Source organism: Pseudorca crassidens, chromosome 1, assembly GCF_039906515.1.
Source record: "Pseudorca crassidens isolate mPseCra1 chromosome 1, mPseCra1.hap1, whole genome shotgun sequence".
In the NCBI taxonomy this organism is placed as follows: Eukaryota; Metazoa; Chordata; class Mammalia; order Artiodactyla; family Delphinidae; genus Pseudorca; species Pseudorca crassidens.
Genome location: NC_090296.1, coordinates 78,349,800 through 78,370,689, shown reverse-complemented (window position 1 = coordinate 78,370,689; position 20,890 = coordinate 78,349,800). Strand labels below are relative to the sequence as shown.

General features: G+C 39.7%; 1 protein-coding gene and 1 non-coding gene across 6 annotated transcripts in view; both read right to left on the bottom strand.

The window, feature by feature from the left end:
• FMN1 (formin 1) overlaps positions 1-20,890 on the bottom strand; it is a 444,603-nt gene that overhangs the window by 271,529 nt on the left and 152,184 nt on the right. The window lies entirely within an intron of this gene.
• LOC137208203 (U6 spliceosomal RNA) lies at positions 9,473-9,579 on the bottom strand. Its single transcript, XR_010935535.1, has one exon. It is a non-coding gene; the product is annotated as a U6 spliceosomal RNA (small nuclear RNA).

The window sequence follows — 20,890 nt, the reverse complement described above, 5'->3', positions numbered from 1 at the left end:
TACAATACTGTGTCAGTTTCAGGTGTACAGCAAAGTCATTCAGTTGTATACATACATACACACACATATATTTTTTCAGATTATATATATACACACACATATATCTTCAGATTATTTTCCATTATAGGCTATTACAAGATATTGAATATAGTTCCCTGGGCTATGCAGTAAATCCTTGTCACTTATCTATTTTATGTATAGTAGTTTGTACCTTTATTCCCATACTCCTAATTTATCCCTTCCCCCTTTCCCCCTTTGGCAACCATAAGTTTGTTTTCTACGTCTGTGAGTCTGTTTCTGTTTTGTATGTACATTCATTTGTATTATTTTTAGATTCCACATATAAGTGATACCATATAACATTAGTCTTTCTCTGTCTGACTTATTTCACTTAGTATGATATTCTCTAGGTCCATCCATGTTGCTGCAAATGGTATCATTTCATTCCTTTTTTATGGCTGAGTAATATTCCATTATATATACACACCACACTTCTTAAACCAATTATCTGTTTATGGACACTTGGGTCGTTTCCATGTCTTGGCTACTGTATTGTAAATAGTGCTGCTATGAACACTGGGGTACATGTATCTTTTCAAATTAGAGTTTTCATCTTCTTTGGATATATGCCCAGGATCGGGATTTCTGGATCATGTGGTAGCTTTATTTTTAGTTGTTGTTTTTTTTTTAACATCTTTATTAGAGTATAATTGCTTTACAATGGTGTGTCAGTTTCTGCTTTATAACAAAGTGAATCAGTTATACATATACATATGTCCCCATATCTCTTCCCTCTTACATCTCCCTCCCTCCGACCCTCCCTATCCCACCCCTCTAGGTGGTCACAAAGCACCAAGCTGATCTCCCTGGGCTATGAGGCTGCTTCCCACTAGCTATCTATTTTATATTTCGTAGTGTATATATGTCCATGCCACTCTCTCACTTTGTCCCAGCTTATCCTTCCCCCTCCCCGTGTCCTCAAGTCCATTCTCTAGTAGGTCTGCATCTATATTTCCGTCTTGCCCCTGGGTTCTTCTGACCATCTTCTTTTTTTTTTCTTCAGATTCCATATATATGTGTTAGCATATGGTATTTGTCTTTCCCTTTCTGACTTACTTCACTCTGTATGACAGACTCTAGGTCCATCCACCTCACTACAAATAACTCAGTTTCATTCCTTTTTATGGCTGAGTAATATTCCATTGTATATATGTGCCACATCTTCTTTATCCATTCATCTGTTGATGGACACTTAGGTTGCTTCCATGTCCTGGCTATTGTAAATAGAGCTGCAGTAAACATTTTGGTACATGACTCTTTTTGAATTATGTTTTTCTCAGGGTATATGCCCAGTAGTGGGATTGCTGGGTGGTATGGTAGTTCTATTTGTAGTTTTTTAAGGAACCTCCATACTGTTCTCCATAGTGGCTGAACCAATTCACATTCTCACCAGCAGTGCAAGAGGGTTCCCTTTTCTCCACACCTTCTCCAGCATTTATTGTTTGTAGACGTTTTGATGATGGCCATTCTGACCGGTGTGAGGTGATACTTCATTGTAGTTTTGATTTGCATTTCGCTAATAATTAGCAATATTCAGCATCTTTTCATGTGCCTGTTGGCCATCTGTATGTCTTCTTTGGAGAAATGTCTATTTAGGTTTTCTGCCCATTTCTTTTTTTTTTTTTTATAAATTTATTTATTTATTTATGGCTGTGTTGGGTCTTTGTTTCTGTGCGAGGGCTTTCTCCAGTTGCGGCGAGCGGGGGCCACTCTTCATCGCGGTGCGCGGCCTCTCTTGTTGCGGAGCACAGGCTCCAGACGTGTAGGCTCAGTAGTTGTGGCTCACGGGCCTAGTTGCTCCGCGGCATGTGGGATCTTCCCAGACCAGGGCTTGAACCCGTGTCCCCTGCATTGGCAGGCAGATTCTCAACCACTGCGCCACCAGGGAAGCCCCCTGCCCATTTCTTGATTGGGTTGTTAGTTTTTTTTGATATTGAGCTGTATGAGCTGTTTGCATATTTGGGAGATTAACATTATTTGCAAATATTTAGAAATGGGCAGTTTAGTCTGGCAGCAAAGCTTCAGGTACTACTGGCTGATACACCCAACACATTCTTCAGAGTGAAACCCAGTCAGGAAACATATATCTTTCATCCCCAGAAGCCCCAGTCAGAGGTTCAAGGCAAAGTCTTGATTAACTCTATTACAGAAATGAGATACTCCTTAACTTTCTCTTCCTACCTACTGATAAAATGATAGACCAGGGCTTCCCTGGTGGCGCAGTGGTTAAGAATCTGCCTGCCAATGCAGGGGACACGGGTTCGAGCCCCGGTCTGGGAAGATCCCACATGCCGCAGAGCAGCTAGGCTCGTGAGCCACAACTACTGAGCCTGCGCGTCTGGAGCCTGTGCTCTGCAACAAGAGAGGCCGCAATAGTGAGAGGCCCGCGCACCGCGATGAAGCGTGACCCCCGCTCACTGCAACTAGAGAAAGCCCTCGCACAGAAACGAAGGCCCAACACACCCAAAAATTAATTAATTAATTAATTTAAAAAAAGATAGACCAAACCACAGGAAGTCATTTTCACTAGTTCAAAACTAAAATAGGAAAAGGATAAATTTGCCATCACAAAAGGTAACATGCCTTCCAGGTTTCTATGACAAACGAGAATTTTCTTGTTTTACTGAGGAAATGACATTATCAGAAATAGTCTCTTCCTGCAAATTAAAGCTGGTTCAGAAGACCATACAAAACTTAAATCATAAAATCATGGAATTTTTAAAATTTTTATACAATTTTAAAGGTTACTTCCATTTACCGTTATTACAAATTATTGGCTACACTCCCCGTGTTGTACAATACATACTTGAGCCTATCTCACACACAAGAGTTTGTACCTCCCCCATCCCTACATTGCCCCTCTCCCTTCACTGGTAACCACTATTTTGTCCTCTGTATCTGTGAGTAAAATTACAGAATCTTATAGACAAAATTTCAGAAGGCACTTACACCAGTGCCCCTCCCTCAAAGTACATAGGAAGAAACTAATATCCAAATAAAATGACTCATTTGCTTTAGAAGCTCAGGTCCATACACAGATGAAAACACATTTTATAACTACAAGAGGAAAAAAAAAAACACATGGCTATTCAGCAGAGCTCAGATTTCCTGACTAATTCTAACAAGTATTTTCTACCATGCTCCAAAGCCTCTTCATGACTTTTAAATGAGGTCAGATGTTCAGAGTGAAGGGAGAGGGCAAGAAATGGAAGTTCTGAAGGGGCTAGAACATACTGGGAAAAGCAGCTGCTATGAACACAGGAGTGCAGTCTAGGAACACGTATGAAGAGCCGTGGACAGGGTGGGGGGCCCACTCACATCAGGACCATGAGTCACAGGGGCAGAAGTACAGAGCGTACCTTTTTCTCCAACAGCTTCTGCAGTCCAGATCAAGGAAGGGAGATGCAAATGTTTCAATCCCTCCAGGGCTGGGGTTTTATCAGACAGCTGCTACAGAAGGTGAGGAGGTCAAGAAATCAAAGACATTACCAAGAATGTGACTGAAGAAAGAATTTCAATGCCCTAAGAAGGGAGGGAAGACAGGAAAGGCTGACAGACATCAAGGAAGATGTTTGGTGTCAAGTCCCCAAGGAAAAGAAGGAATCTGTTTTGAGAGAACTGAGAGGAAAAGCTGGAGTGAAAGATGATGGACAGAAACTGGATGTTATAATTTATCTTTTCAAGATAAAAGCTCTCTTGAGTAAACATAAGATCTAGGATGCAGACACCGCGTATCACCTGACTGAAATGAAAAAGACTGCCGCTGGGAGGGAAGAGAGGCCAGGATTTGGAATGGGTTATCTATGTGGCCATTAAAGGAAAGTAGAGGGAGTGACCTGGAAGGTCAAGGGATGAGTGTATGCAGCAAGAACAGGTACACTTGAAAGTCACATAATACATCCTGAAGCTCCCCCAAAGCAGAAGATCATGTGACTCTTTATGGGTTGATATTCTAGCTTACTTGGATTTTTGTTTTGCTTTTAAGAGCTCTCACATTACAGGGATAAGGAGCTCGCAGTGAATACATCCGTATGGGTTTAGTGGCGTCATTAGGATCTGGTTGTGCCTATAAAGCCAAGTAAATGTTAACACTTACATGTAGCATTTTCTATTACCAAGCCATAGTTAATGCTGTCCTAATAACATACAGTATTTCCTCAAACATAAGACATCATTGATTTTAAGATGAATCAGTATTTATGTACCACTAGGAAAGAAGAAGTTTTTCTTTTCCCGATTTTTTCTTTTTTTTGCGGTACACGGGCCTCTCACTGTCGTGGCCTCTCCCGTTGCGGAGCACAGGCTCCGGATGCCCCGGCTCAGCGGCCATGGCTCACGGGCCCAGCCGCTCCGCGGCATGTGGGATCTTCCCGGACCAGGGCACGAACCCGCGTCCCCTGCATCGGCAGGCGGACTCTCAACCACTGCGCCACCAGGGAAGCCCTCTGCCGATTTTGATTGTAAAATGTCAATTGTAAGATTGTAATTTTAGATGCGGATGCTGTGTATCATACATTAGGTGAAATATAATTTGAACTCATTGAATTCTTATAAAAGTTTTATGTATTTTATGTGGGATGTATTGTTATTATTGCCCCCGTATTAGAGATAAACTGAGACCCAGAGAGATGAAGTCCTTGCTCATGTTCACATGGTTAATAAGGGGGCTCTGAACCCAGGAAGCCTGGCTACAGGATCTCCTCTGAATACTAGCCCAGTTCCATCAGTATTCATTGACGAGGACAAACAAAAAATCATGATAACACCAACAAGCTTTCCACTCTCACTACCAGAAGGAGCCAGCACTCTGGAGGGTCTGCAGCTGATGCAGCCTGAGGACTTGGACTTCCTCACAGAACTCACATCCCACAGAACAGATGTGACTCAGGCCCAGTCCTCTGCAGAGGATCTACCCCAATTAGTGGTTTCCTGAAATTCATCCCTCATGGTACCAGCTAGTCAGCACCAACGCATCCCCACACGTCCACAGGTTTTTTCCACTTGGCCGTTACCATATCCATTCATCTTTAGTAATATTTACTCTTCCTCTTCCAACTGTCATCATGTGCCTCATTTCGTGAGGGTGACTCCTGGAGCCCCATTCACAGCTGCTCCTAATAGAGAAGCCACAGCTGAATAAGTCCCCAGATGCATCCAGCCCTCGGATCATACAGCCTCTGGCTGCTCTGCCCCTTTGGCTCTCTCAGCCAGCAAGCTGGGAGCCAGGCTCATGGATTCACGCACTCCCTTTATAGCTCACTGCCTTAGTTACTATGGCAACAGATGTCAAAGAAATACAAAGTCAGAGTCACTGTTTCCATATCCTATAAACATAGGAACAAACGTTCAACCTTGCTGGTAATCAAAGAAGTATTAATAGAGTGTAAGATACCGTTTTTGTTCCTCTATTTGGAAACCATTTTTAAATCATGAAACCCAATGTTTAAAAAGCAATCAATAGAATCATGAAGTGTTAACATCGTCATCAACAAAAATGGACTGCTGCTAGAACCAGCTAGTATGAACATTTACTGACTGTCTTCTATGAATTGGGCATTGTGCTAAGCGGTTTGCCTTATGTACTCTAATCCTTAGAGGGAGACATGATAGTATTCCATCTTGTAGGACACTGAGGGTCACTGATCAAGAAAATAAAATGGGGCTTCCCTGGTGGCGCAGTGGTTGAGAGTCCGCCTGCCGATGCAGGGGACGCGAGTTCGTGCTCCGGTCTGGGAAGATCCCACGTGCCGCGGAGCGGCTGGGCCCATGAGCCATGGCCGCTGAGCCTGCGCGTCCGGAGCCTGTGCTCCACAACGGGAGGGCCACAACAGTGAGAGGCCCACGTACCGCAAAAAAAAAAAAAAAAAGGAAAAAAGAAAAGAAAATGCATACTATCTTTGAGAAGGTCAATTTGGCTGTAGGTATCCTCTTGTAACTGAGACAGCAGACTCCGGACCCAGGAGGCCTGGTTTGCATTCTAGCTCTGCCACTTACAAGTAGTGGGATCTGGCTTGAGTTATTTCACACCTTCTGTGCCTGTTTTCTCATCCTTAAGTAAGGGTAATGATTCCTACCTCACAAGGCTGTTGTAAAGATGAGTTAATATTTGTACAGTACTTAGAGCAGCGCCTGGCACATAGGTCTATGATACATATTTTTAGCTGTTATCGCTATTCTTATTTCATCTTCACTCTTAACGGATAACTTTGCTTCCTACTTCACTGAAAAACTGGAGCAGCCAGAAGAACCTCTGCATCCTCCCACCTACCAGCATTGATACCCATATTCTCTGCCCTTGGGTCTGTTACTAGAGATGACTTCTCATGCTCTTGGATCTGTTACTACAGATGACTTTTCATGCATTATCAAAGCCAACCCCTCTGCTAGTACATTAGATCTCTATCCTAATCATTCTCTTAAAGAGATCATTCCAGGAAGTCTGCCTTCTTCCTACCTCAAATTTCCCCTTTCTATTGGAACCTTCTCTCTGGCATACAAAAGAGCTATTATGTCTCCCATCTTAATCAGAACAAAATGAAATCTTTCTTTTGATCCCACATGCCCCACCAGCTACTACTCCCACTTCAGTTCCTTTTGCAAAACTTCTCAAAAAAGTGGTCTCCATACTGTGTCCAGCTGCCATTCTCTTAAAGCCACTCCAAATTAGACTTTTGCCCCTAATCCCTTCCACCAGTGCCCTCTATGCTTCTAAATTCAGTGGTCAATTCTCACTCCTTACTTTTCCTGCTCTACCATTTGACACACTCCCTCCCCCCCACCCCCACTCCTTGATACACTTCTTCTACTTAGCATCCGGAACACCACCATCTCCTGCTTTTCCTGCTGCCTTGCTGGACACTTTTCTCAGTTTACTTTGCTGATTCCTCCTCTTCACCTCAGTCTCCTCCTGCTGGAGCTCCCCACGGTCACTCACTCCTGGTTACCCTTTTCTATCTACCCTCAGCATTTCACCAGTCTGAGTTTTAAATATCAACTTTCCTATGCACAAATGACTCCCTGACACACATCTGCAGATCAGAAGCCCTCCTCCCCAGCTCCACACTCATATACCATCCAAATGCCTGCAAACACTTCCTTGTATATGTCAGATCAACACCTCAAGTTTCACACATCAGAAATAATGCCTGATCTTCCCCCTACCAGCCACAGTCCTCTCCTCCAGTCGATGGCCATTCCATCCTTCCACGGCTCAAGTCAAAAACTCTGCCGTCATCCCTGACTGTTCTCCGGCACATCCAACCTATCAGGAAATCCCGATGGTTCTGCCTCCAAAACAAATCCAGAATCTGATTATTTTTTACTGCCTCCTTTGCTATACCCGTAGTCCATGCCACCATCCCCTGAGCAAGCGCAATTTCTTGCCTGGATCACCAAAATGATCTAATAACTGTGATGTGAGTCTGCCTGGTCCCAGACTCCCCTTCCCCGTGCCCCAGTCCCTAATTCAACACAGCAGCCAGAGTGGGCTTTTCCAGACAAAAAGAAAATCATGTCAAGCCTCTGCTCAAAATTCTCTCACAGCTCCTGCCATTTCGCTCTCAGCACAAAGGCCAACATCAAACAAGATTCCACATTGGCCTGCAACACTGCCTGTCAGGGGTTCCTTCATCTGTTTTGTGCCATGGACCCCTTTGGCAGTTGGCAGTCTCTAGGAATCCCTTCTCCAAATAATATTCTTAGATGTATAAAATGAAATACAATGGACTACAGAGGAAACCAACTCAGTTTTAATTTTAATTGTGATATAGTAACACATGTACTCCCTTTATTAATATATTAAGTAAGAGGATCTAGTGGCAGGTCTAATTACTAACATAATTTTGATGTGATGCGATGATGAACACAACCGTATTTTAAGATACCTGCAACACCTATCATGTGATATGATAATATCTATGACTTCTATTGCTGACAAGGTCATTGGTTCTACTAATTTATTCTAGGTTTTTGGTCTGCTGAAAAATGTTAAATTTCAGTTAGATGTTATTGTTAAAAATAAAAGTGAAATTTTTTCCCACCCAAATTAATAGACCCCTGAATTCTATCCCTGGACTCCTTAGAGGTCCTTAGACCCAAGGTTAAGGACAGCTGACTCTACATTTCTTCTCAAATCTCCTTTTCTGGCTAACTGCTTAACAACTGCAGTTACCCAGACCACACAACGCCCATTCTATACTCAGAGCCTTTGGACTGGAGCTTCCCTTCCCCTGCATTCCCTTAACTCTTTCTCTTTTCTTATTTCTTTGCTCAAACGTCACAGTCGTAAGGAGTCCTACCCTGACCACACTATTTAAAACTGTAACCGACCCTTCCACTACAATCCCAATGCCTCTCATCTGGCTCTTCTTTTCCATAGCATTTATCACCTACTAATCTACAATTTATTTACTTTATTTCTTTATTATCTCTATTCACCACTATCACCCTCCCCCACTCCCTTAGAAGGCAAGCTCCTAGAAAGCTGGAATTGTTTTCTTCTTGATTCACTGATGTATTCAAATGCCTTGAACAAGTCCTGGCATGTAGGAGGTGTTCAGGCTATACTACTTAAATAAATGATGCGCTTCAAATAAAATTACTGTTGAATGTATACTATGTGAATTATTTCTTCTATACATAATTCCATGTAAGAACACATTATAGCATTTTATCCTTTCATCATCACTCCATATCCGATATTTCTTTCCATTCATTCCAAAGTGGATCCTCATTTCAGTTCTTAGAAATGCCTCTATATTTACTGAAAAAGGACGGGGCATGGTGAGAGCTGGTGTAAGGTGACATGCCTATCAGTTTAATGGTGCAAAACCAAGGTTCAAATATTGGCTTCTCTCTTTACTAGCTTTGTAAAACTCAAGAAAAGTATATAATTTTTTCTAAGCTGCAGTACCCTCCTTAGTAAACTATGAATAATTATCTACCTCATAACATTACACTAAGGATTACAGTTATTTAATCCATGTATAACATTTAGTTCATTTCCATAGGGCCTGACAGATGTAAAACACAGATTCGTTATTAGTTATTATCACTGAGAAATGGAAATACCCTCTTGGAGTACAAGCAGCAGAGTATCCATTTGTGCCAGTTATGAGTGTCTGGTATCCCCCCCTCTCAGAAAGGATAATTTAGAAGAGGTTTCTAAATTGTAAAAGCAATAGAAGCATGCTTATATTTAAGAACTGGAATTCAGAAAACATGAAAATCCACCCCCCAAGACGCCACTGTTAGTATTTTGCTGTACTTCTTTCTGTTCTTTGTCCTATACATCTTATCAGGGTTGTAACCATTCACATCTAGTTTTTTTTTTAACATCTTTATTGGAGTATAATTGCTTTACAAAGGTGTGTTAGTTTCTGCTTTATAACAAAGTGAATCAGCTATACATATAAAAGATATGGAACATGTCATGCATTTGCATGTCATCCTTGCGCAGGGGCCATGCTAATCTTCCCTGTATCGTTCCAATTTTAGTATACGTGCTGCCGAAGCAAGCACCACATCTAGTTTTTAAAATGACTTTGAACTCTGTAGTAACTGACTTATTTCTAATCCTTATTAATATTAAGCATCCTGAATAGCCAAAACAAACTTGAGAAAGAAGAATGGAGCTGGAGGAATCACTCTCCCTGACTTCAGACTATATTACAAAGCTATGGTAATCAAAACTGTATGGCACTGGCACAAAAACAGACACATAGATCAATGTAACAGGATACAGAGCCCAAGTATAAACCCACACACTTACAGTCAATGAATCTAAGACAAAGGAGGCAAGAACATACAATGGAGAAAAGACAGTCTCTTCAATAAGTGGTGCTGGGAAAACAGGACAGCTACATGTAAAAGAATGAAATTATAACATTCTCTAACACCATATACAAAAATAAACTCAAAATGGATTAAAGACCTAAATGAAAGACCGGATACTATAAAACTCCAAGAGGAAAACATAGGCAGAACACTCCTTGTTATAAATCACAGCAATATATTTTTGGAGCTGCCTCCTAGAGTAATGGAAATAAAAACAAAAATAAACAAATGGGACCTAATGAAACTTAAAAGCTTTTGCACAGCAAAGGAAACCATTAACAAAATGCAAAGACAAAATGTGGAATGGGAGAAAACGTTTGCAAATGATGTGACTGACAAGGAATTAATTTCCAAAATATACAAACACCTCATACAGCTCCATATCAAAAAACAAGCAATCCAATCAAAAAATCGGCAGAAGACCTGAACAGACATTTCTCCAAAGAAGACATACAGATGGCCAACAGGCACATGAAAAGATGCTCAACATCACTAATTATTAGAGAAATGCAAATCAAAACTGCAGTGAGGTATCACCTCATTATCACACATCAGTCAAAATGTCTATCATCAAAACATCTACACATAATGAATGCTGGAGAGGGCGTGGAGAAAAGGGAACCCTCCTACACTGTTGGTAGGGATGTAAACTGATGCAGCCATTATGGAGAACAGTATGGAGGGTCCTTAAAAAAGTAAAAAATAGAGCTACCATATGATCCAGCAATCCCAATCCTGGGCATATGTCCAGAAAAGATGAAAACTCTTAATTCAAAAAGATATATGCACCCCAATGTTCACAGCAGCACTATTTACAATAGCCAAGACATGGAAACAACTCACGTACACATAAGCAGATGATCAGTTTAAGAAGATATATATACATATATATATATGCAATGGAATATCACTCAGCCATAAAAAAAGACTGAAATATTGCCATTTGCAGCAACATGGATGGATCTAGAGAATAAGTGAAGTCAGACAGAGAAAGACAAATGTTGTATGATATCACTTATATGTGAAATCTAAAAAATAATACAAATAAATGTATATACAAAACAGAAACAGACTCAAAGACACAGAAAACAAACTTATGGTTACCAAAGGGGAAACGGGGGGGAGGGATACATTACTAGTTTTGGATTAACAGATACACATTACTATACATAAAATAGATAAACAACAAGGTCCTACCGTATAGCACAGGGAACTGTATTCAATATCTTGTAATAACCTATAACGGAAATAATCTGAAAAATGTACATATATATATACATATACACACACACATACACCTGAATCACTTTGCTATATACCTGAAACTAACACATTTTAAATCAACTATACTCCAAAAAAATTTTTTTTAAATAAATAAAGACATTGATTCACTTTAGAGAAAGAAAAGAACAAAGCAAGACAGAAACCACACTCCCGTCTCACTGACCTCCCAGAGACGTGGCTCAGAGTCCTGGACGATCAGCTCATACCTGACACAGAAGCAGGATGGTCCTCCAGGTACAGCACAACAAGACAGAATGTCTTTGTTCCTGGTAGTGACACACATTCCCACTCTCCTTCAAACCCTACAGCTGATCTGAGTTTGGGTGAGGAGGGGAAAGAAAGTGTGAGGAGGTTGGGGGAAGAGTCTAGAAGCTTCTTCCCTGAGACTCTAGAGAGATGGGCTGACTCCACAGGTGCAGGGGGGGGAAGGGAGGGGAGCAAGTACTCTGAGCAGGCTCATACCGGAGGGAATTGGCTGGTTCCTTTATAACCTTAGGCTCCGGTTATAGCCACTAAGAACAAGGCAGTAAGCCACAGGGAAGGGAGTCCTGCGATGCCCTCGGGAAAGGCAAACAGCATTGACACGTTTTGCAGAAATGAACCTGCCACTTTCAGTTTCTTTGGCACACAGAACTAAATAAATGTCAGCTATTATCACACACATGATCATGCCTGGATCACATCCAGTGAGCTACATTTTTAACATGGTCACAGGTGATTCTGAGGCAACAGTTTTCAAAGTACAAACCAGAACAGTGCTCTTCAAACTTACGCTCATACACCCACTACAATTTTTCTAAAAAATACCATACTCCTCACACATTTTTAAATTGACATCTGAAATTTGTCACTGTAAGTTTAAACAGTTGCAAAAACAAATTCTGGACAATTTATGAATACTAATCTTAAAAATATAATGATTACTCTTTTAAATGTAGTTAATAGACTCTAATAATACCATATTTGCCATTCAGCATTATCTGTTTAAAAAGGCTGCGAACAGATGGCTTTAACATTCAGGAATTTTACCTGGTCCTTTTCCTCCTTTTAAAGATTTCAATTTCTTTTCTTTTTAAAAGAATTTATCCAAAAGTAATAGTTTTATGCTTCAATGCCTATTATTCACCCTCTCATAACTTCCAAGGAATACAAATGTAAAAATGATTTTTAAAAATTTTCTCTGATCACAAAAGTAGTTTTAGGTTTACTTCTGGGCTGAGTTATAAAAATATTTTATTAGCACCTAACTATGAAAACATATTGAAACATGATAATTATTAAAAATTAAAATTTAATTGGAAATGTATCTTATTGGAATGGATAGGATCAATTTTTTGGTCCTCTAATAAAGGCTTCCCAGATACCATTATTTGAAATTATCCTTTCTTTGACACCCTGGAGGTTTTCACATCTGAGCAAGGTAGAGCAAGATTTGCAATAGGTGAGATACCTTCCCTTTATAAATTGGGTAGGCGATCCATTTAAATTAAGAGAGTACTAATGAAAGCTGAGGATGTGGAAGGTAATTTGCTCAAAATTATCCATGCCTCTACCCCTTGGAGGGTCCTTCTGCATCCCCCAGACTACTGACCTAGCACTATAGCCAAAATACCCATGCATCTTGTGAAAAAGGCAGATTCACGGTCCCTACTCCAGATACCTGAATTAACAGGATCCCCAGATTACTTTTCCCCTCACTAAAGACTGAGAGACGAATTGGGATATAAAACAAACGCATAAAATGTTAAATGATGTACAATTTAAATAAAAATTCAACAACAGATGACCTATCTTAGGTAGTACCTGGTGGCCAAAGGATTCAGAGACACTCATGAGAGGGTGGGATAGTCAAAGGCTTTTTTTTTTTTCAAAGGCTTTCTAAAGGAAGTAACGCTGGAACTGGGGGAAGGATGGGTAGAATGTGAAAGATAAAGAGGCAGAGGTAAATGGTTTACCAAGTTTGAAATGTAAGGTATTGATTTTGTTGACTAGGAAGGAGCAATTAATGCCCTCAAAAAGTGACTCATCACAGAGACGCCCTGGTGGGAAGGCACTGGGTTATTGTGCCTGAGTGGTGCAAACATAATTACTTACTGTTGAAGACAGAAATTCGTTGAGAATATTAATTTAGGTAAATTGGTTTTAGACAACTGGTTTTGTGTGAGTTTGTTTCAAGCAAATTGACCTAGAGCTGAACACATATTTTATCCATGGATTGGGTAATCCATAAACAGAAGGATAACTATATATCACTATTAAGTCCCACATTCATTCCAGGCTGGGCAAAAAGAGTTCAAATTCAAATTATTTTATTCTTCTAGCAGCCCTGGCAATAGGCTTAGCAAAAGGTATAAGCCATCACCGAAAATGAAAGCAAGAGCACCTAGGCTTTTTATTAACTCTGATTCCGTTATCACTGAGTATCACAAAGATTTTTTTAAATGCATCTGTTCACAGAAAAGTAGAAATCACTGACTGCCCCTATCATCTATCCTTTGGACCACTATAAGGACCACTCCAAACTGGTCTTCCTACTTCTCCACAGCAGCCACTCACCTCCCTGCCAGATCTATACTCATCCTCAATACCTCTAAAGCAGTCTGACAACACCTGTATTTGGTTCTGTTACTCCCCTGCCTAAAACCTTCACGCCATATAATTTCTCTCTCCTGAAGACCTGACCTCCTCAAAGTCTACAGACATAATGCCCTTGCATATCACTCCCCTTGCCTCTTATCTATCAGTCATAATAAACTACCTGCTATTCTTCAAACAAGTCCTGCTCCATCCTTCCTCTGCCTGTTTGGTCTAGCTTGCCTCCACCTGACCACCTGACTTATCCAGCCTACTATCTTCCATGTCTGCTCAGAAGGCCTGTCCTAGTTCCCCCAAATAGGATTGATCATACTCTCCTTTGTGTTCTATGATATGCTATACATTCTTCAATAAGACTATTAGACCATTTTGTTGCACTTATCTGTGTACATTTCATCTCTCTCTCCCCCATGCTACTCTCTGTCACCTATCTACTACCCTGCCACCAAAAAAAGCAAAAACAAAAAGAACCAAGTTGCTTGAGTGAAAGGATCTTGCCTGACACATCTCTGAATTCCAAGCATCTATCAAACTTACCAGTATATAGTAGATGCTCAGTAAATATTTGCTAAATGAATGCATGAACATATTATTATTTGTAATAGTGGAATTAATAATCAATGAATTAGACACTAATAATGTGCTAGATGTTACTAAATAAGAGTTAGGTATGATCTAGAAGCAACAGTAACTCTGATGTCACCACCACTTACCTGCAACTTCTAAGATTACAACACAAGATAGAATATGTGCTCTAAATAAGTCAAGGGAAATCCCCTAGGAGTCGCCCTCACTATGCCATGTAACTCAACACACAACAGAAGAAATCTTAACACTGAGGGAAAAAATAACATCAGAGAATACACGGGGCAGATCTAAAAACCATTTGGTTGTTGTTTCCATTTTAACAAATCCTGTGCGCCACTGTGGAGTCACTGTATACTTTGCTACTTAAAATATAGAAAATGTCCCCATAGTTTCCCTTATCTTGAATTCACAAAATTCATTATATTTGGCTAAGACCTTTCCTTATTTAAAATGACCAGAAAATCAGCAAATCAAATTCAGCATTTCATCATGATGAAATAGTGCAGAGACGGTTCCACACTAATGAATCTAAAATGCAATTACTGGATAATCAGATTAAAGAAAATCACATGAATCACACAGTCATTTCAGTAAATATATCCCTCATACATTAAACTCAAACTAATTTTTGTGATATCAACACTTAGAAGCCCAGATATATAAAGAATGTTCCTTAACTTGATTAAAAAAATTGATCAAAAAAAATCTCTGACCAACATAATTTTTAACTGGAAAACATTAGAAGGAAGCCTATAAAATCAGGAATAGCACAAGGAACTCTACTAATCACCACTTTTCTAGCTTTGTTTTGGAGGCCCTAGGCAGTAGAAAAGGTCTAGTAAAAAAAAGATAGGTAGGGCTTCCCTGGTGGTGCAGCGGTTGAGAGTCCACCTGCCGATGCAGGGGACACGGGTTCGTGCCCCGGTCCGGGAGGATCCCATATGCCGCGGAGCGGCTGGGCCCGTGAGCCATGGCCGCTGAGCCTGCGCGTCCGGAGCCTGTGCTCCACAACGGGAGAGGCCACAACACTGAGAGGCCCGCGTACCACAAAAAAAAAAAAAGGAAGATAGGTAACGATTTGTGTTTTATTTTCTAGTGTTAAAAACCTGATTAAAAATGGGCAAAGGATTTGAATAGACATTTTTCCATAGAAGATACACCAGTGGCCAAAAGGCACCTGAAAAGACACACATCACTAATAATTAGAGAAATGCAAATCAAAACCCAATGAGACACCACACTGATTAGCGCGGCTAATATTAAACAAACAAAAACTCAGAAAATAACAAGTGTTGACAAGGTGGAGAAATTGGAACTTGCTCACTGTAGTGGGAATGTATCCCTATACATTCAGCAGCTATGAAAAACAATATGGAGACTCCTCAAAAAATAAAGAGAACATTGCCATACGATCCAGCAATCCCACATCTGGGTATACACCCAAAGGAATTCAAAGCAGGGTCCCAAGGAAATATCTGTACATCCATGGTGATAGCAGCATTATTCACAATAGCTCAAAAGTGGAAGCAACCCAAGTGTCTACTGACGGATGGATGGATAAACAAAATGTGGTACAGACCACAGAGTGGAATATTATTCAGCCTTAAAAAGGAAGGAAACTCTGATACATGTTACAACATGGATGAATCTTGAGGACATTATGCTAAGTGAAATAAGCCAGCCACACAAATACTGTAGGGTTCCACTTACATGAGGTACCCAGAGTAGTCAGATTCATAGAAATAGAAAATAGAATAGTGGTTGCCAGAGTTTGGGAAGAGAGGAGAAATGAAGAGTTGTTTAATGAGTATAGTTTCGGTTGTGCAAGACAAAAGAGTTCTGAAAATCTGTCACACAAACATGAATATACTTAACACTACTGAACTCTACTTAAAAATGGCTAACACCAGGCATCCCTGGTGGCGCAGTGGTTGAGAGTCCGCCTGCCGATGCAGGGGACACGGGTTCGTGCTCCGGTCCGGGAAGATCCCACATGCCGCGGAGCGGCTGGGCCCGTGAGCCATGGCCGCTGAGCCTGCGCGTCCGGAGCCTGTGCTCCGCAACCGGAGAGGCCACAACAGTGAGAGGCCCGCGTACCGCAAAAAAAAAAAAAAAAGGCTAACACCTATTCACCTATTGTGTAAACCATTATGTGCTACATATAAAGTGTTAATAAATGTTTTCAATGAGTAAAATGATAAAAACTTTTCATGGTTAAGATAATAAATTTTACTTTATGTATATTTTATAATAAAAAACACAAGCTGTCACATGATTTGTCTACAAAAATTCCAAGGCTCTCAACTGAAAAAACTAGTAGAACTAACATGAGTATAAAATCAGAATTAGAAACATGAAAATCGCTTTGTTATACCAACAAAACCATTTTAAAACATGACAGATGAATACCATTTTTAATTAAGTCTGCAAAAATTAAGTTATATGGCACGAGCTATAAGAAGAAAACTGTAGAGCTTTACTGAAGAACCTAAACGAAATTCTGAATAGCCAGAGAGATAAATTATGTTCCTGGATAGGAAGACTCAGTATTACCAGGCCTCTCATATTGATCTATGATTTAATATAATCCCAATGGAAATTCCAATCTCATCATTTCATAGATCTTGAGAAACTGACTTTCAAGTTCATACATAAGAGTCTATGTCTACAACTACCCAAACAAAATTTAGCAGGAAAAGAAGAATTGAGGTAATTTGAAATGCCAGATATTTAAATAACTTTAAAACTATATCAGCTGCAAAGACACAAAATTGGCACAAGGTCTAGATAGACATAAACAAAAAATATTAAAGGATCTAGAAATAAATCAGCATATAGAAAGGCATTTAAAAATGTGACAGTTAGCACTCCGTATCTGCCGAGCAAGAACCAACTATTTATTAAATGTCGGGGCAAATAGTTGTCAATCTGGGAAAGACAAAACTAACAGTAGCTTACATTATTTTGGTTCCACAATGAGCCGGGCACTCTGCTGAGGTCCCTAAATGCATTATTTTATTGACTACTAAAAACAATTTTTTTACACAAATAAGGAACCTAAGCACAAATAAATAGGAAATCATCTTGCCCAGTAACTTGCCCAATAAAAAGTAATTAACTTGCTTCAGTAACTGAAGCCTAAAATTTGACTCCATGTCATTAGATTCCATAACCTAAGCTCCCTACAGCACACTGCCACCCTTAACAACACATCCTTATGTATGCCACACACAGAAACAAATTCTAGACTGAATAAAAATCTAAACATATATGCATATTAGTTAAAATACACATATTGTTCAACTTTAGGTTAGGGAAGGCTTCCTTCAGACCATCAACAATAACGACAACTCCAGAAGAGATATAACTACATGAAACATAAAATTTCCATATAATGAAGGCAAAAGGTAAAAGACATGGCAAGCTAAAGACTAGGACTGCGATATATACAACAAAGGACTAATTGCCTTAATGTACGAAAACCTGCTTTCAAATCAGTAAGAATAGAGACTAATGACCCAATTTACAAAAGGGCAAAGAATACAAGCAAACAAGTCACAGAAGAGGACAAAATGAAAAGACGTCCAACTATGCTAGTATTGAGAAATACAAATTAAAAACAGTAGTATGCAATTTTTAACCTTAGATTGGCATAAGCTAAATGAATATTGGTGAAGTGTGAATAATGGACATTCTTGTGTTAGTTGAGTATATTTAGTGGGTTCAGTATTTTCAGAGGGCAACTGTGTAGTATCTACCAGTGGTTAGAATGAGTAGGAACTCAAAAAAATAAATGAGTAGGAACTCTAACACACAATTCTGCTTCTATCTTATCAAAGTACTCACAGGTATGCACAAAATAGATGTATAATAATTTCATTAAAGTATTGTTTGCAACAGTGAAAGATTCTAAGTGATTAAAAGGTTTGTAAATCAGGAAACAGTTCAATAACTTATATTTACTATTTTATTGAGAGAGATTCTATCTAACAAAAAAAGTCAGAAAATGGAATTTTAAAAAACATGTGCACAACTGCATCAAAATTTTAGAATACTTGGGAGTAGATTTAAATTTAAGGGAAGCTAAAACCTTCACAAAGAAAACTAAACAGAGAAATCAGAAAAGGCTATATTCAAATAAGTATGTAGGGAAAGATACATATTATGTTTGCGGAATTAAAAACTCATTGTAAAGATGTTGATGCAATCAAAACAATAATGTCAAAATTGATAAAGTAACTCCAAAACGCATATGGAAATGCAAAGAGCTGAGAATAACCAAGGTAAAAGGACACACTAGTAGATCATGACTTATTATAGTTGTGGTCATTAAGACAGTGTTACACTGTTACAAGGTTAGATAAAACCTAGAGAATACTGGAACAGAAGAAAGAGTCCAGGGGAAGAAGGTGGGTTTTTAAATAAATAATTCCAGATAATTTTAATATAGAAAAAACAAACTTGATCCCCACCTCAACTCATACACAAAAATCAATGCCCAGTATATTGCAAGTCTAAATGACAAATAAAGAGCACTAATTCCTTAAGATAATTTAAGGGAATATTTTCATAACTGAGTTAGGAAAGGATTACTTTAATAAGGCTCAAAATGCCCTAACCATAGGACAAGACTGATTATAGTAAAAATGAGAATTTCTGTTCATCAAAAGGCACCATTAAGATAGTGAAAAGCCAACCCACAGAGTAAGAGAAAATATTTCCAACACAATTAACCAAAGGGCTCATATCCAGCATATAAAAATAACTTCTCTACGAAATAATAAAAGATAGTCTACTTCTTAAAAAATGGACAAGTGATCTGAACATGCACTTCACAAAAGAGGATATCCAATGGCCAATAAACATATAAAAAAGTGCTTGACTGGGGAAACACCAATTAACAGCAGATTGGCTCGAATTAGAAAGACCAACCAAACCAAATGTTGGCAAAGATGTGGCGCAACCAGAACTGTGATGTTTTGGTGACGGCAGTATAAATTGATAACCATCACTTTGGAAGAGTGTTTGGTATCATCTACTGACACTGAATACAGACACACCCTATGATCAGCAATTCCACTCCCAAGTATATACCAAGGAGAAATGTGTTCCTTTGTGTACCAAAAGACACGTACAAGAAAGTGAACAGCAGCATACTCGTAACAGCCCAAAACTGAGGACAACACGGATGTCCTTAGGGTGGATAAATACACTGTGATTCATACAACGGAGTAGTACAGAGCAATGAAAACAAACGGATTACAGGTACATGCAATAACGTGTCTGGTTCTCACAAGCATAATGTTGAAGCAAAGCAGCCAGACACGAAATGAATCCATTTATGTTAAGTTCAAAAGCGCTGAAACTAATCTATAGTGTTAGAAGTCAGAACTATGGTTTCTTTGGAGGAAAAAGGTAATTGCGGTGATAGGAAGGGGGCAAGACAGGGGCTTCCAGGGTGTAGGCAAGGTACTGGGTTGACCAAGAAGTTCGTTCAGGTTTTTCTGTAACATGTTATGGCAAAACCCGGAAGGAACTTTTTGGCCAACCCAATACTATTTCTTGATTTGCAGAGTGGTTACAAGAGTATGTTCACTTTGTTATAATTCATAGAGCTATACATCTGTGATGAAATAAACATTTGTATTCTAAGGCAAGTTAAGGAAAATTTACACATAAAATTTTTTCTTGAGCTTTGGCTTCCTCTCTCCCCTCTACTGTGCATTGTGTATCTGCATTATGCATTGCCCAAACCTTCCCATCTGCAGAAACACCTGCTCAACCATAAACAGCAACGTTCTCCTAGCATCAACAAGATTCTTCCTCTGGAGACACCCTTCCTTCTTCATCTTGTAAGGGGTCACGATGACCCATGACCCACTACTCGCTTTGTACACATAGATCTGGACGGTGTAAACTGTCAGTAATACATCATTTAATGTACAGCCCTATGTCTCAAAAACATATATAATTGTACTTTGACCTCTAACGGGCAAAACAGTTCTCGGAGCTTTCTGAGAGACTGTTCCTGGGTAATAAGCCTCAATTTGTCTCGAATAAAATTTTCCATTTCTTACTTAGATTGAGTGATTAATTTTTTCATCAACACTTATAATACGAGCAATTTTCCACATGTGTGTTACACTTCAATATAAACTGTTTTTTAAAAAGCCAATTGTGGGGGGCTTCCCTGGTGGCACAGTGGTTAAGAATCCTCCTGCCAATGCAGGGGACACGGGTTTGATCCCTGGTCCAGGAAGATCCCACATGCCGCGGAACAACTCAGCCTGTGTGCCACAACTACTGAGCCTGCACTCTAGAGCCTGCGAGCCACAACTACTAAGCCCACACGCCTAGAGGCCATGCTCCGCAACAAGAGAAGCCACTGCAATGATAAGCCAGAGCACGGCAACGAAGAGTTGCCCCTGCTCGCCACAACTAAAGAAAGGCCGTGTGCAGCAACAAAGACCCAACATAGCCAAAAATAAATAAGAATTAAAAAAAAAAGCCAATTGTGGGAATTCCCTGG